This window comes from Triturus cristatus, chromosome 2_2 (genome assembly GCF_964204655.1).
Source record: "Triturus cristatus chromosome 2_2, aTriCri1.1, whole genome shotgun sequence".
NCBI lineage: Eukaryota > Metazoa > Chordata > Amphibia > Caudata > Salamandridae > Triturus > Triturus cristatus.
In genome coordinates, this window is record NC_140582.1 from 60,083,278 (window position 1) to 60,099,136 (window position 15,859).

General features: G+C 41.3%; 1 protein-coding gene across 2 annotated transcripts in view; it reads left to right on the forward strand.

Moving 5' to 3' along the window:
- The window catches only part of LOC146861836 (endogenous retrovirus group PABLB member 1 Env polyprotein-like), a 406,860-nt gene that overhangs the window by 372,882 nt on the left and 18,119 nt on the right, over positions 1-15,859 (forward strand). Inside the window, exon 3 of one of the 2 annotated variants that reach the window (XR_014978065.1) lies at positions 6,061-6,414. The exons of the other annotated variant lie outside the window; for it this stretch is intronic. The gene's annotated coding sequence lies outside the window, so the exon portion shown is untranslated. Of the gene's footprint in view, positions 1-6,060; positions 6,415-15,859 lie in introns of those variants that run through there. 2 annotated transcript variants of the gene reach the window in all.

The following is a 15,859-nucleotide window of genomic DNA, read 5'->3' on the forward strand; positions in this document are numbered from 1 at the left end:
GATGGTTGAAGTTGAAGTGGTATTGGATTTGAATCTTGTCCCATGAGGAATCTAGGGACTCACCCACAGGTAAGCCCTGAAGTACTCTAAGGAAAGAGTTGGGATGATTCAGGGGTCCCTCCCAGAGTAGGGGCTGGACAGTGGGGAGGATACTCCCATGTCCTTTGTTCAGTTTGCACAAGAGCGGGAGCCAACAGCTCCCTGAACTAGTTTGAACTGGAGAATGCAAGGAGGGCACCAAATGTGCCCTTCAAGCAGTCTCAGTGGCGCTGACAAGCCGCCCCACCCTGCCCCAATACACTAAGTCCTGTCTGGGAGGTGGTCACACCTCCCTGTGATAGGAAACCTATTGTCCTGCCTTTGCCTTTGCCTGCTCGTGCTTGGCTCAGCAGCAGGAGGGCAGAATCGTGTCTCTGGTCGGCAGCAGCCATAGTTTGCTGTTCGGGTCAAGAAGACTGGTACCGGGAGCACTAAGAACCTCCCGGGGGAGCTTTACAGTGCATGGAATCATACCTCCCACAACGTATATGGTGTAGGGGTATTTGATACCAAACACAACAAGGTTTGTTACAGCCAGTTTAGCGATAGCCATTGTGTAATGACGCATGGCCACTCTATGCATCTTAATGGCTGATGCACTTACAGCTTGGGAGAATGCACTCCACAGATTGTAGGGGTGTCTTGCTCATGCAGGGGCACCCTCACACTTAGATGCGAGCCCCCTGCCTTAGGGGTGACTTATAAGTTTTAAGTGACCTCAGATATAATGGAATCTTATATCTGTCATAAATGGTACTAGCACCAGCTTACATAGGCTGCAATGGCAGTCCTGTATTCACAATTTGAGTGGTCTCTCATGTGTGGCATAATACATGCTTCCGCCTATGGGAGACCCGTGGTGTACCTATGCCCTAGGTACCTTAGTGCCATACTCTAGGGATTACTAGGGTACACCAGTAGCCAATCTGGAGTGTACCTGAGTACTCACCATGTCCAATTTAGGGAAGAAGCACAGAAACTGGGGTCCTGATTAGCATGATCCCAGTTAGACTAGACAGCAAAACATAATGACACCAGCAGAAAGTTGGGGTGACCATGAAAGCAGATCCTACTGTCCTACAACAATCAATTATAGACCTTGAATGTGACTTGAGAAAGTGGATGCCCTCTATTGCATGCATTCAGTCTAAAGAAAATCTCATTCCTTTTGATATTACCTATGATTGAGACACATGAAGTAGATATTGACTCCACTGCCAAAGAAATTCGACAAGCTCTTTCAACAATAAATTGTGCAGAATTGATACAGTAATATTCTACAGCTAGATATGGGAAAGATTGTTACGTCATAAAAACAACATTTTCGTGCCCACCACATGTTTAAGAAATCAACAGTTAAAAGGTGGCATGACTTGCCTGTACTAGAACTTATTGGGATTCATTTAGCAGAACATCTAATAGCACATTTTGTCTGCTGGCCAAATATGTGTGAAACTGTTACAACTTATTTCTCATCCTGTATGGTCTGTAATAAAGCCAAATCCCATCATGGCAAATCCATGGGATTGCTTTATCCTCCTCCAACTCCTATATAACTACGATCATCCATATCTATGATGTTTATCATGGACTTGTGTCCTTCTGAATTCTGTACTGCTATCAGGTTGGGGCAGACCTTTTAACTAAATTAGGTCATTCTGTTCCATTAAAGTCAATCCCTAAATCATGAATTCTTGCAAAAGATGTTTTGAAGGTCAGTACTACTGGATGGTTTACTTAGTAACATCTTATCTGATCGAGACTCACCTTTTTAAAAAAAAACATCACAGATGCCCAAACTAGGAAATCCAGCAGTTTTCTTCCTCAGTCAGATGGACAAATAGAAAGAGTGACTCAGTCCACTTAACGATATCTCAGGTGCGTCCTTACAGAACACTCAGAGAATTGGGAGCACTGAATTCCAGTAGCAGAATTCACATGCAATCCACTTCATAGCTCTCTTCAAATGTCACGCTGTAATGCACTTTGGTTTTCATAGCCGGATGTTGCCACTAGATATTTCTAACAGTTCTGTCCATTTTGCTTCAGTTCCTGTCAAATCATTGCAGGGTATTCTTAAATCAGCAATTTCCCATCGCAATACTGCTGAAATGGCCTATAATAAATATGCAGATGCCAAAGTACTACTGGCCCAATATCTAAAGTTTGAAGGGTTATCATTACTAACCCGGGTCCTCTGGTGCAAAACAACCTTCAAGTACAATGGAAAAGCTGGGGTTTATGGATTCCAAACACTTATTAAACCCATTACAACATGATGGAATCTCTATACAATGCAATCCACTAGCTCTCAAACAAATATGGGACTGCTTCACAATAGTGATGAATTTTATGGTTAAGACTGCTAGAACAGTATAAAAGGCAGGTTGAAGAACTGCTCAGTGCTTGGAAACTGTCCATATTGCTGAATCCTACACCTGTCATCTCAATTCACACCCAGCCTTCCCTGCATTTCACCTTTTTGGATTTGAGCCATACCCTCGGTTTCCCTGAAGGATGTATATTGGACGTCTTCATGCAGGGCCTTGAGTCCCAGCTGTTGAACCTAGTTATTCTCACCCTATAGATGAAGCCTTTCTCTAGCCTTCAGTGATGAATGTATGTGTATATATCTGTTGGCATCAATATCCATGTCTCATACCATTGATTCCTAAGGCATACTGGGGCATATGCATCAACATTAGCATTTGCGATTCCTTATTAGCGAAAAATAAGGAATCGCTAATAAGGAATAGCAAAAGGCTATGCATGTAGGAATCGCTATTCAAATAGCGATTCCTTAACATTCCTTATTACCGAATCGGTAATACCGAATCGGTAATAAGGAATACCTACCCATTCATTCCTATGGGCTTGGAGGCCCATAGGAAAGAATGTAAAGCCATTCTGTATTAGCGATTCGGTATTACCGAATCGCTAATAGCTGGAGCACTTTCAAGGGTGCCAGGGTGTCAAAAGGACACCCTGTTGCACCCCTGAAAATGATATGTGCACATATGTTGCACACACACATGCTCTAAGGGCATGTGTGTGCGCAACATGACACTTTGAAAAATGCACAAAAGTGCATTTTTCAAAGTTTTTGCAAATTACCATGCAGTTCATCTTCATGGTAATTTGCTCCCCTTATTAGCGAAATCGCTAATTTTTTAACTTTGATGCATTGCATTTAAGGAATCTCACTTTGGGATTCCTTAAATGCAATCGCTATTTAAGGAATCGGTATTTAAGGAATCCCTATTTAAAGAATCGCTATTTAAGGATTCCTTAAATACCGATTTCTGCTTTTGGGTTGATGCATTGGGATTGGGTATTTTTTACTTAATACCGGGAGCTAATAAGGAATCGGTATTTTACCGACTGGATTTTGGCTTGATGCATAAGGGTGACTATCCCTTATTCAAATGCGTTTTATTTCATTTTCTAGATTGTGTATTGCCTGAGGGGTCTTGGAAAGTGTTCCATCAGGTTTGTTGTGCCTCTTTTAGTTACTGTTTGTTACCTATTTCCTACCTAGTCAGCTATCCATCGCTTGTCATATTATTCAGTACTAGGCATCGAGGTTTAAGGGAGTCAAGGGGCTAGTTACTGACATCCACCATCATAGTTCCAGACAATCATGTGAACCCTTTACCAAATAATCGTATTTTAGCACAAGATTGGGATTTTCAATTTTAAAGCATGCTGGTAGGTGTTGGTTTGTTTGGGGGCATGATATATTTGTGTTGAAACATCTAAACTTTTTTCATTGAGTGCATTGTTTTACATTTGTGTTTCTTTCTTGGATGTTCTAATGTTCACAATCAATTATTGATTTTAAACAGTGTGTGGTGTGTGTAATCAAGAGCTGATTTATCACTGTATTTTTGCAGTGTAACATTTTTATTGTGTTTTTGATTTGAGTGCATTTACAGCTGGTCTTTCAGCTGGCCTTTCATTATTAGTGTGCTTATATTGATATATTTGGAAGTAATATTAAAAGTGTAGTCTTAATAAAATCTCACAACCCTAACTTGACATTTACATCTTTCTTGGAACAATGATGTATTGTACCTTTACTCAGCACGTTACCACCCCAGCCCACACCAAAAAGACTATGGCAACGCTACCCTAGCATCTCCACCCAGCACCTCAGAAGACTCCAGAGCATACAAAATGCTGCAGCCAGACTCAACCTGAACCTCCCCAAATGGATCCACAACACCCCCACCTCAGAAACCTTCACTGGCTCCCCATCCAGAAAAGATGCCAGTTCAAGATCCTAATACATTTCTTCAAAACTCTACACAATCAAGGACTGTCCTACATCAACTGCGCTTCCATCTACCCACAAGACACCTGCGCTCCTCCTCTCTTGCCTGTGCGCACACCCCCACATCCATCACAGCGGGGGCGCTACATTTCCTATATAGCCACCAAGACCTGGAACGACCTACCACTCCACCTCCGAACAGCACCCTCCCTGGCAGACTTCAGAAAGAGACTTAAAACCTGGCTCTTTGACGGAGACATGATACCCTCAGCGCCCAGATACCCCTAGAGGTGATAGTGCTGTGCTATAAAAATGCTTATTGATTGATTCATTGACCACCTCATTTGAGTTAACCTTGACTGCAAGTACACAGCTACCTAGAGCATCAAGGAAGCTTTGGATGCTAAGTTTAATTAGCTAGAGGAATAATGAATCGTAGGGCCAGATGTACAAAGCATTTCTCTGGTCTAAAACGGACTGATTTGCATCTGGCCCTTTGCAACTGGAAAAATGCTTTTTCAAATGTACAAAATGCGCTCCGCTAACTTGTTACCAAATTGCATTTTGCATTTGCAATTCAGTATTTGGAAGGGCCCTGTTTAGAGTGTCCCTTCTAAATACTAAATCTGTATGCTATGTATTACTGTTTGCGACTGAATTCTGGTCACAAAACAGTAATACTTCACCACCAGTTTTAAACTGGCGGTAACCCATTTGCAAAGTGGAAGGCGTCCCCAAGGGACTTGTTACCCTTGGAGAATGTAAATAAAAATATTTTTTAAGAGCAGACATTGTCACCACGGACCACGCCAGAATGTGTAGGTGTGAAGGGCTATGCTCTTGTGGGGCAGGAAATCATGAACCTTTCTGTGGACCATTAGGTTTAACCAAGTTATAAAAATTTGTGAAAAGTTCTCATCTTTGCAATTTGGCATTCTTCAAATCTGAATTTGTGGAAGAAGAGGCAAGATGCACCTAAACTTGGGTTTAACGAACAGTATTGCCATCTGACAATACAACATCTCTCCTCAATATTGTGGTGACGGATAAGCCCCATTTTGCAGTCTTTCCACCTAGACATTGTCCCTATTTATAGAACAGAGCACTCAGGCAGATCTTAATCAATGAGCAGCTCCACTTTAGATGGAATCATAACCTTGACAGACTTCTCTGCCAGGGGATGGAACACCATCTAAAGACATAGTGTGTGTATTATATGTAACAGCCTGTTTTCAGTCCTGAAGTCCGTTCTGAATTGTTTTTTAACAGAGTGAGGTTTTGCGCACATACAGCGCATCACAGTGGTACATTCGGTACCAATAATCGAGCCATTGATGGCTCAGGCATCTTTATCAAATCCCCTCGTCATGGTGAACAGTCCTGATGTTGAAGTGAATTTCGTACATGAAATTAATTTGACAAATGTTACTCCTTTGGTAGTGGCTACAATATATATTATCCTATAATGGCAACATAATGAAAGCTGTGATGATGTGGCCCAGCTGATCTACACCCAGGAAGACACTGAGAAAGAATGGGGATCTGATACATGACTTGCCAGACAGTTTTAGGGAAAGCTCATCCTTTAGCTCACTGAAGCCCTCTCAAGGGAACTTTGTGACTCAAGGGACAGAGTTGCTGAACATGCTACCCATGTTTCAAGGAGCCTTTTTTCAGCCATCCGTACACAGTGAAAGAGTTGCAGCATGATGTTGGCAATTACCATACTGTTCCTTTTATCCTTGCAGGGCTTCATCCAATATCCTTAATAGAGAATAGGATGAAAGAAATTCTGGAGACCCGGTTAACCACCAAAACTACAAGACATTGAATGGAATTTTAATACCTGATTCAGATGATAAAGATGGAGGCATACCCCATGCCTGGGTTTGCTGAAATACTAGCAAAACTAGTAATTGTCCCAGATTATTTCCACAGTGAATCTGACTGTGAATGAACAAAAATATTGATTAAAAAATATCGCATGATATCAACTATATTGTCACTATAAAAATATTGAGTAACAGAATATATAAGATACATTTATTGTGTATTTCAATTTTATATAGTTTATCAATTTTTTATTAGAGTGGTGGACTGTTGGGTGTGTAGGGAAAAAGAGTGGGAATGTATTTACATTTGTCTTTTACAAAGTATTTATGTTAATTAATTGGTATATTTTATTCAATTGTTAAATCATTTGATAAGTGTTTTAGTATTAACCTTTGTAAAATGTATTTTATATTTATTATTGATTTTAATTTAATCTGTTTACATAATTGTTATTTTAATGTTATTACAGTTTTTGTTACAGTTTATTTTATTTTGGGGGTTTGTGGTTACTTTGGGTATTAGATGGAGAAATGTATTAATTTAAATGTATTTGTTTTGTATTTGCTGCAATTAGTTATTGTTATTATTGTTTGCATTTACATTTAATTCCTGGTATTCTTGAAAGAACTGAAAGCTGACATAGTGTGCATTCAAGAATCTTGGATTGTAAAGAATTGGCTAGTAGAAGAATATATTGTGTTAAGTGGTCCATCATTCCCTGTCAAGAGAATTCACACGTGAAAGGAAGCATAGCCGTGTAGCTCAGCACTAACCTTAGATGGTTATATGAAGGTATAAAATATCTCAAATTTAATTCAAGCAGTAAAGATAAGTTTTAATGAAAACCAGGAAAGTATTGGCTCATTATTAGTTGTATATGTTTTCATCCCACCAGACTCTTCTCATTGTCACCTGCTTAAGGATCTGTTTGATTTCATTTCTATTATCATGGCAGGAGATTGGGCACTTTTTGTCCTGGTAGGCGATTTGAATGCTAAAGTCTCTACCCACAGTTTAAGGTTATTTGCAAATGCCCCGAAAAAGGAAGCTTTAAAAATTCCTCCAGCTATATTTCCTTACAATAGTTGAGGAGATAAAACAGGTCTGCTTTTATTAAGAAGGCTTGTGAAATACGGAATTATTAATTGTAAATGGGAGAATAGAAAAGTATACCCCTGCAAAGGTTCCCCAAAAATCCATCTCTGGTGGGTCTATCATTGATTATATAATTGTCTCAGCTGTCCCTTTTAGTAGGCTGTCGCATAAGGAAGTACAAGATAATACTTAAAGCGATCACATGTAATAGCGATAACATGTTATTCTCTTGTGAGATTGACATGAGCCTAATGGAGTATGCTAAGAAACAACGAGAGAGTGAGGGAGAAATTGGCCACTCTTAGTCCCCCAAAGTCATAATAATCAAAACAACGAAAGAGTCTGCCTAGGGATCATTGGTAGAGCACAAAAGCAGAAACCAAATAGGTTTCTTAATAAAGCCCTCACTCACCAATCTGGTTAGTGACATGCTTCATCATTGGGCCCCACCGGGAGAGGCCGAATGCCACCCCGGTGTGCTTCGACGCCAGAATTACTGCGGAGCAGGTTGTGAATGTGGTGGATAGTGGAAGTGATTTAAAATTGTCTAGTTTGTGTCAAAAAATGATTTTATTAAAAGCCAAACAGACATATATAAAAGCAAAGTGCGGGACGTCGAAGCTGAATAAATTGTTCAGCCAGGTCCCTTATAATATGGTCAACATGTTTCTGCCTATGTGTTCATTAAATTGGCATTCGTCAGGACCAGTAAAGGTGCATGAGAACCTCGGCGGTATGGGTGCGCTAAGACCCACCCTGACCTGAGGTATTAAATGTGAAAATACAAAAATTGTTTATATTTCAAAATATAAAAATAAGGTGACTCCCGCAATGGAGAGGAACCGAGTTTATTATGAGGTGTAGTCACGATCTACACCAGGGGTCTCAGGAGGGGCGTGGAAGCTCAATTGGCACACCGCCCGCTCAGCTAGGCACCCGCTTGGTACCTATCAGATCCCTCTGTAACCGGACCCCAATGTCTAACATTTGGTTTCTGCTTTTGTGCTCTACCAATGATCCCTAGGCACACTCTTTCGTTGTTTTGATGCTTATGAGCCTAATGGAAGCAGGGCCTTGGAATTTTAAAGATGAATCAGTAGGTTTTAAAAAGTAAAATGGTAGAATGTACTGGAAAACTAAAGCATCAGTAAAATTAAAAGAATCATTGACAATATTAATAGAAGATCAGCAGCTTTCCTTTCCAGACCCATTGATTTCACATGGACATTGTATAAAAACTTTGGTCTCCGCCTGTAAAACTAACTAGTCATGCACTCGGCGGAGACTATATCCTGATCCGGTTATACCTCTAAACAGGCAAATGAAAAAAATTAGAGATGGCACAATTCCAGTATTTCTCTATAGAATAAAGTAAATTAATCAATCTCTTAAAGAGGAAAAGACATAGGAAAGACGTCTCCTAAGAAAAGAAAAGGAAGATTATAACTAGGTCCAGCTAACAGAGGTGGCCTCTGGCAATTATGCCAAAAGGTATTGGGAAATAATTTCTGATAGCTGTGGATCCAGGGTAAAATCTCTCCCTATTCACATAAAAGAAGCAAAATGGAGAACTTACCTTGAGGAACTGTATTCTGCCAACTCTGCATCAGTTTGATTATGTACATTAACAGTAATCTCTTTGTCACCTCAGGTATATTATGCTTCCTCAAGGTGTGAGATCGTGGGACTCATTAAGAGAATGAGAGCTTCTGGAGTAATGGGCACAGATGAAATTTCTGTCAGTAATTAAAAAAGAGCCACGGTTGAGGACTTCCTATCTTGCTTCCCTTTTGCTTATTGTTACCAGCATGGGACCCATCCTGGTCTGGAAGCATTTTAATTCCACTTTACAAGAGAGGTTTTAGGCACCTTCCTGGCAACTACCGTCAAATAGCATTATTAGATATGATAGGGAAAGTTTTTGCTCGGAGTATTTTGGAGCACCTCACTGACTGGGTGATAGAGAAGAACATACTCCGTATTGAACAAACACAATTTAGAAGAAAAAAATAATCTGTATGCTGAAACTGATTGCAGAAACATATACCTTAATCTGAGGGGCTAATGTCTATGTGGCATTCATAGATTTTTCAAGGGCTTCTAGATAAGGTTGGTCGAAAAAATTTCAAAATCTGGGTCTGCTGTCCCCCTTCTATCACTAGTAATTGCCCTCCACTCCTCCACTTGGTGTCAGGTGTTATCGAGGGGAGATCAAGGATTATCTTCTATAATACAAACAAAAAATGGGCTAAAGCAAGGATGTTTGTTGGCCCCTCTACTTTTCTCCCTGTATCTTACGGATTTACCTAACTGCTTTGCTGCTAATAAGGGAGATGCCCCAAAGATAGGTGGTATGCATACAGACAATATTGTAATTTTGGATTTAGCACCTATTGGTCTGAATAAGAAGCTAAAGTCTCTTCAAAAATATACTGCTTTACAGTATTTGAAGATCAATGTTTCTAAGAGTAAAACCCTGATTTAAAAAAGTTGAAAGTATGGAAAGAGTAGTAACTATGTTTGGCATACTGGTTCTGAGAAACTGGAGATTTTAAATTCATACCCTTACCTGGGGAAAATGGTAACTGGTAACATAAGAGATAACGCCCACATTGAATACTTGTAAAGCTGCCTCGCATGCAGATGGGCTGCGTGCATTTTATAATGTAATGGGGCAAAGGCTCTCTGTTTTTAAAGGGAAGGTCCCACCAACATTATTATATGCTATTGAATCTATTAATGTAGAAAAGTGGGACTTCCTTGAGAAGCTAGAGGGGCAGATTCTGCGTAAATTATGTAATTTTAATACATTTGTTTCGACCCTTGCAATGAGGTTGGAATTCGGCTTGACCCAACACATTAGCTAGTTTTTCAATGTCTGATTCTTGGCTTTAGGCCTCTTTATCTATCTATTTAGCTTAGGTCTGAAGACATTGGTTTACCTACAAAAGCCTCAATTTCCTCATATCTCACTTCTGACACCACTTTGTGGTGGGATGAACGGAAATAAAGCTTCAGAGGCTTTTTGGATAAGTGAATGATAGCTTGCTTTAATGGCAGAGAGAAAAAAAATACAAAGGATAACACAAATAATTTGTATGGCAAAAGCTCCCCAGTATGCAAGAATCAATGTCCCTTCGCTCAATCCACTGGGTGGTTAGAATGGTGTCCTCTCCAGAGTTTCAACAGGGCCCTTTTTCTTCCTTTGCGGTCAACTAGGACAATGCCGCCAGTGCTCTAAGTAAAAGAAACCACAGGAAAATGCAGGTAAGTATAGCTGCATAAAATAATGTTTGAATCTCTCTCAGGAACATAGGGGTTTGTTCCTGACTACCCTTATAGCCCGTCACAACTTTGTGAGCATGCTATAGATATAGGGTTAGTATGCCCATACCTGTGCCACCTCCTTAACGTCCTGCAACCCTCTCTCTATTGGTTGGCTCTTGTCAGTTAATAGAGCATCAGGTCCTCTTTCAGGCACAATCGTCACTCAGTGCGACTTTCATGGCTATTGGGTTAGGATATTATCAAAGTAAGGGAGATCGTCTAGAGCGTGAAGGAGAAATAAACAAACAAAAAAATGTAAGAGAACAGGCTCCATCAATGGCTTCATCCCTCCTTTTTCCCTGCGCCAGGTTAACCAATATTCACTCGGTCAGCCAACTCCCCTGAGTTGTGGCAAGATCCTTCCCAACTGCTGGTGGCATTCACCAGTCTTCTGACCAGTCCTTCTCAGTCCTTCTCCTCCTCCTCCTTTCCTTCCATCTCATATGCTTCAGCAGTGTCCTCTGCTGCTTTGTCGTGTAATGCTTTTCAGGAGTTTCAACGATTCGTCCTCCTCTCTGGTTCCTCATTTCCCTACGGTCCATCTGGGCGCTCCTCGCTGGGAAGGTCTTATTTCACTTTCAGTTCCTTACGGTGCCATTTTCTCCAGCGCCTTCCGGTTCTTCTTCCTCCTCTCTCTGGTGTCCTCAGTCTCTGTTCTCCTTAAAGCTTTGTCCACCTTAGTCTACAAGTGGTAGTCTCTTGTTACTCTTGTTTCCTCTCTCCACCGCCACCTTCCCTTTGTCTCTTTCTTTCTCTCTCTCTCTCTCTCTCTCTCTCTCTGTCCTTTCTCCATTTCAACCCTACTGTTGGTGTGGGACTAGTCTCCAGCTCCTTTCTCCCTTGTTGTTCTCTTTCCCTTTCCAGGTCGTGTTCGGCATAGATCTTCACTATGTCGAGACTCTGTAAAGGTAGGTATTAGCAGTTAATAAAGTCTCTCAAAAAGAAGAGGGATAATATAACCGCATGAAAATAGATGAGTCTGTGGGAATGCACCAAAATTATAAAACTGCCATCACACACAGCAAGCTGTGTCAGCTTCATCATAGGGCTGCTAACACACCTCCGTGTCAGCCCAACGCTGGAGGTGGAGCAATAGGGGGGAAATACAATACAACACAAAATGTAAAGTGTAAGATCACAAGTGAGAAAATGGTGCAGAAAAAGTGGTATAAAACTGGTATCAGGGAATCCTTATCGTAATTTTAATATTAGGTACCCTGTTCAGGTTTAAAAATGAAACCGTGGATGCTAGGTTGGGGAGCTTATAATGAGACGCCAACCCCTCCACTCTGCATAGGTGTCGACATGTTTCAGCCAGCAAAAAACGAATACCCCGGCTTTCCTCAGAACTCTCACCACTGTGATCCCTGGGAGCTCACCCTCCCTCTTTCAAATCCGGAGGTAGAGGGGAGGTCACCTTTAATAGAGTCCCTCACTCTTGGAGAGTAACCGAGTTAATTACATTTTTAAACTCGAAATGGCGGGGGAGTGAGAACAGCTCCCTATTAGCACTCTTGCTTGCGAGGTCAGCTGTCACTCTTCGAAATCCGTCACTCCCTCACCACAGCGTAGATTAGCAGTTAATCCCTGCCCCCTCACATACTTCACATATTTTTGCTCACATTCCAAATGCAAAAATTCCAACAATGCCTATGTGAATCAGGGTTACTAGTTTACCTTTGCAGAGTACGTTTAGTGCATATTTAAACTATACTCAGTGTCTACCATGAAGAAATTTTCCCTCGCGGACCCTGAATTAGAATCTCTACTCTTCTGTCACCCTCATGTCTCCAAAAGTCAATTCAGCGTCAGAGAGTCATAAGCACAGCATAGCGTAGACCCACTGCAGTTTATTTCTCAGAAGAAAAGGGCAGACTGTGTGCGCCCTCTTTCAACAGTCATGACGTGGCAATGAAATCCTTGATACATTTCTATTTTAATTGATAATGGGCCAAAGGCATTCATTCGCAACAGCTTCTTAAATCTGTCTGCAATACCAACATTAAAACACAAGGGACCAGATTAAATCAACCAACTGGGTTGTGCTAATTTGGTTCTGGCAGCATGGGAACACGCTGAATCCACGTGTCTTTACCCTGTCGGACACTGATGGGCCCAGGCTATTTTAGCCTTTAGGTTGTCCATCACATCTTTGGGTACTCTACCTTTAGATGTACTACGTGGTAGATTGAAGTTAGTTAACTTGTATACCACGGTGTGTAGATTTAAGATTCACTTCTTGGTCCTGAAGAATTGCCGTTAGATCACTCTGACATATAGGCAAGAAACATGTTGACCACATAGAGCAGAGCACAACATCCTGACACATAGACAGACTCAGGTAGTCGCCACTCTTATATATATTTAATCAGATGGGAAGCCAGCCACAATAAAACTCCTTTTTTGAATTCCTTACCTATTTTAATCCAGCACCTTCACTTCACTTCATCTACACTTGGTAGGCCCCTTACACCCACAGCACTATACGGCAATGAATAAAAGATCTCTGCCAAAGAGTTCCTCATAGGGTGCCCGTCGGGTATTGCAGCGCTGGCCCGACAAGGAGCAGGCCCTATGATGAAGCAGGACACCCAGCTGGCTGGCTGTGTGAGGGCCCTAATTCCAGAATTCTGGAACTCCCCTTTCCCTTCCTCCGCAGTAGGACCACCTACTCAGGAACTGCATACCCCTTTCTGGTTGTGTGATTATCTGGGCATGTATGCTGGACCTTATAAAAGCCCACAGTCCCTCCTTCTGGTTTGATTCTGCTCATTTGCGCAACAGTGCAATTTAGCACAATTTATTATCCACGCACTGGTTAGTAACCCACTGGAGATATACAATATATATTGAGCCCATTGAAATGGGGCATAACATGTAACTGTTGGTACTTTGTGTGTACCAGTATTTAACAGGGATGGCTGGCTTTAGAACTGGTGGCGCCCAGTGTGATAATCTTTTTTTGCACCCCCCCCCATGACTTTTATTATGGATTCCCTAACTACCACCCTCCAACATCTCTCCATAGCCACTCTCTCACATGCATTTTATTTGTTTTATAGTGCTACTCATACCAGTGTAGGCTGTCTGAGCACTTCACATTACACATACAAAATACAATGAATCTTACATGTGTAAATGAGTCTATAGGAATGGTTACATGAGACTATGAGGATTACATGTCATCCATACTAGTAGGCAGTATATTTTAAGTATACAAAATGACAGGGTTGGATGGGAATGAAGGAAGATGGCGCTCAAGCGTGTGCACTAAGGGTATCACTGTGCGAAAGTAAGTTTAGGTGCTGCCAGGTCAGGGATACCAACCCAAAAAGATCCCTGCGATTAACTTGAATAAATAGCAAACGAAGTCCTGCGCACGCAATCAGGATAGCGCTACTGATAGCATATAACACAAAATGAACAATACTCAGGGACTGTGGTTTCTTGAAAGAAAAGCATCAACGTCAATGGAATTTTTGAGACTGGTATTCTTTATGTGTAACAAAGTCTGACCAATACATGGTGCAAGAACATTCAGCCGACACGTGTTTCGTCACACTGTGTATAGCTATGACTCTTCAGGGCTAAGAAGGACATGAAAGCAAAGAAAACATTTAGAAAGCATAAATAATTAAATCATTAAAGCAAAATTGAAAAAGAAAAGCATGGGGTCACATGGCCTGGTACGAGTGACAAAATGTAGCGGAAGCAACAAGAGCAGTGTGCCACTTGTGGCTGGAGAAGGAAAACACCCTATGTGTTGGGGTGGATGTGGCTATTCAAAAAAGGAGAAAGAGCGTGGACCATGCGAAGTACTCGGGAATGAGACAGGTAACAACTGGTGCCTTAGAGCTGAAATAAAGCCAAGAAGATAGAAAACGTGGGGAAGGAAAAGTCACCCTCACGTCACTAGGTAATGCCAATCCAAACAGTAAATGATACTAGAGTAAGAAACCATGCTGTAAAGCCCAATTCTAATTAAACTGGCAAAAAGAAAGAAAGAACAGAGAAAATATGGTGGGGAGACAGAAAATGAAAAGGTATAATCAGTAGTGATCGTGAAATAAACATCATGTGTGTGAAAAACAGGACATTTTAGAAAAATAGGACATTTTAGAAAAATACCCACGTACAATATGTTATGAGTATACAAGAGATTGAACTCGGACACTGAGATAACTCTAAAAGCAAGTAGTGTAGGAAGAGATTCATAAGACTTGTTGAGAACACAAAGAACTGGTGCGGATAAATGCACAAAGTCACAACAAAAAATAAATATAATAGGCATACAATCATGAGACACAAGCAGTATGTGGAAAGAACGTCTTCACAAATGAGTATTTAAAACATGTAATAATGAATGCAGACTGAGTGTATAATGAGGCAGCTAGGAAAAACGAAACTTAAACATTGCAGCTCGAAGAATTTTGGAAAACAGGGGTTGAGAGGAGTTCACCCAAGGAACACATAGAAAATCAGTAAGCCTGTGTTGTAGGAAGAAGAGCACGGGAAGGAAATAGACAGCATGCACGCAAAATGACACATGGAACGAAATCGCATGAGAATAGAATGAACAACAATCCCGTACCTGAAGTAGTGTACAATAACGCGGCTCCAGAAAAAGTAATGTGCGGTTTAAAAATACCGTATCAGATGTGGTGAGGTGAGCAGCGAGATATATCGACAGCTAGGGTAATCAGCTGGGCGCTCGGGTGTAATGCGGATCACGGGTAGTGGATCCTCCGGTTCGGGTGAAAGCTCTGAAGTGAGGAGAAGGGCAGAGTAAGCTGAACGTGCTAAGCAAGTATCGCAAAAATTGTGGTTAGCGCTGGTGGAGTCTTACCGGGTGCGTGAGTGAATCGCGGATAACGGGTTCTCAGATTCCAGGGTGTTGGAACCTCGAGGTCTAAACACCGGTAGTTTAAGTAGGTCAGGTGCCATTGGGGGGAAAACAACTAGAACGCGCGATGCATGCAGCCAATGTGAAAAAGGAAGTGAGGGAGAGGTTGTCTCACGTTGTCATGGTGACGCGTGTTGAAGACGGAATAAAGCGGCTGTGGTAGCAGTGCACGTGAACAGAAATGGAGAATAAAAGACAGTGCCTAGGAGTTCAATGCAATCAGCATGTTAATTGATGCCAAATGTAGGATACAAAGATGTATGTACTAGCTTACTTAAGACACAGTATACATATGTAGAGAAACAATATGAAATTATTGTGTGACACTGTAAAACGAGAAATGGGCATTGAGTAGAAAGTCCAACATTCTGCACCTTTTTAACACAAAA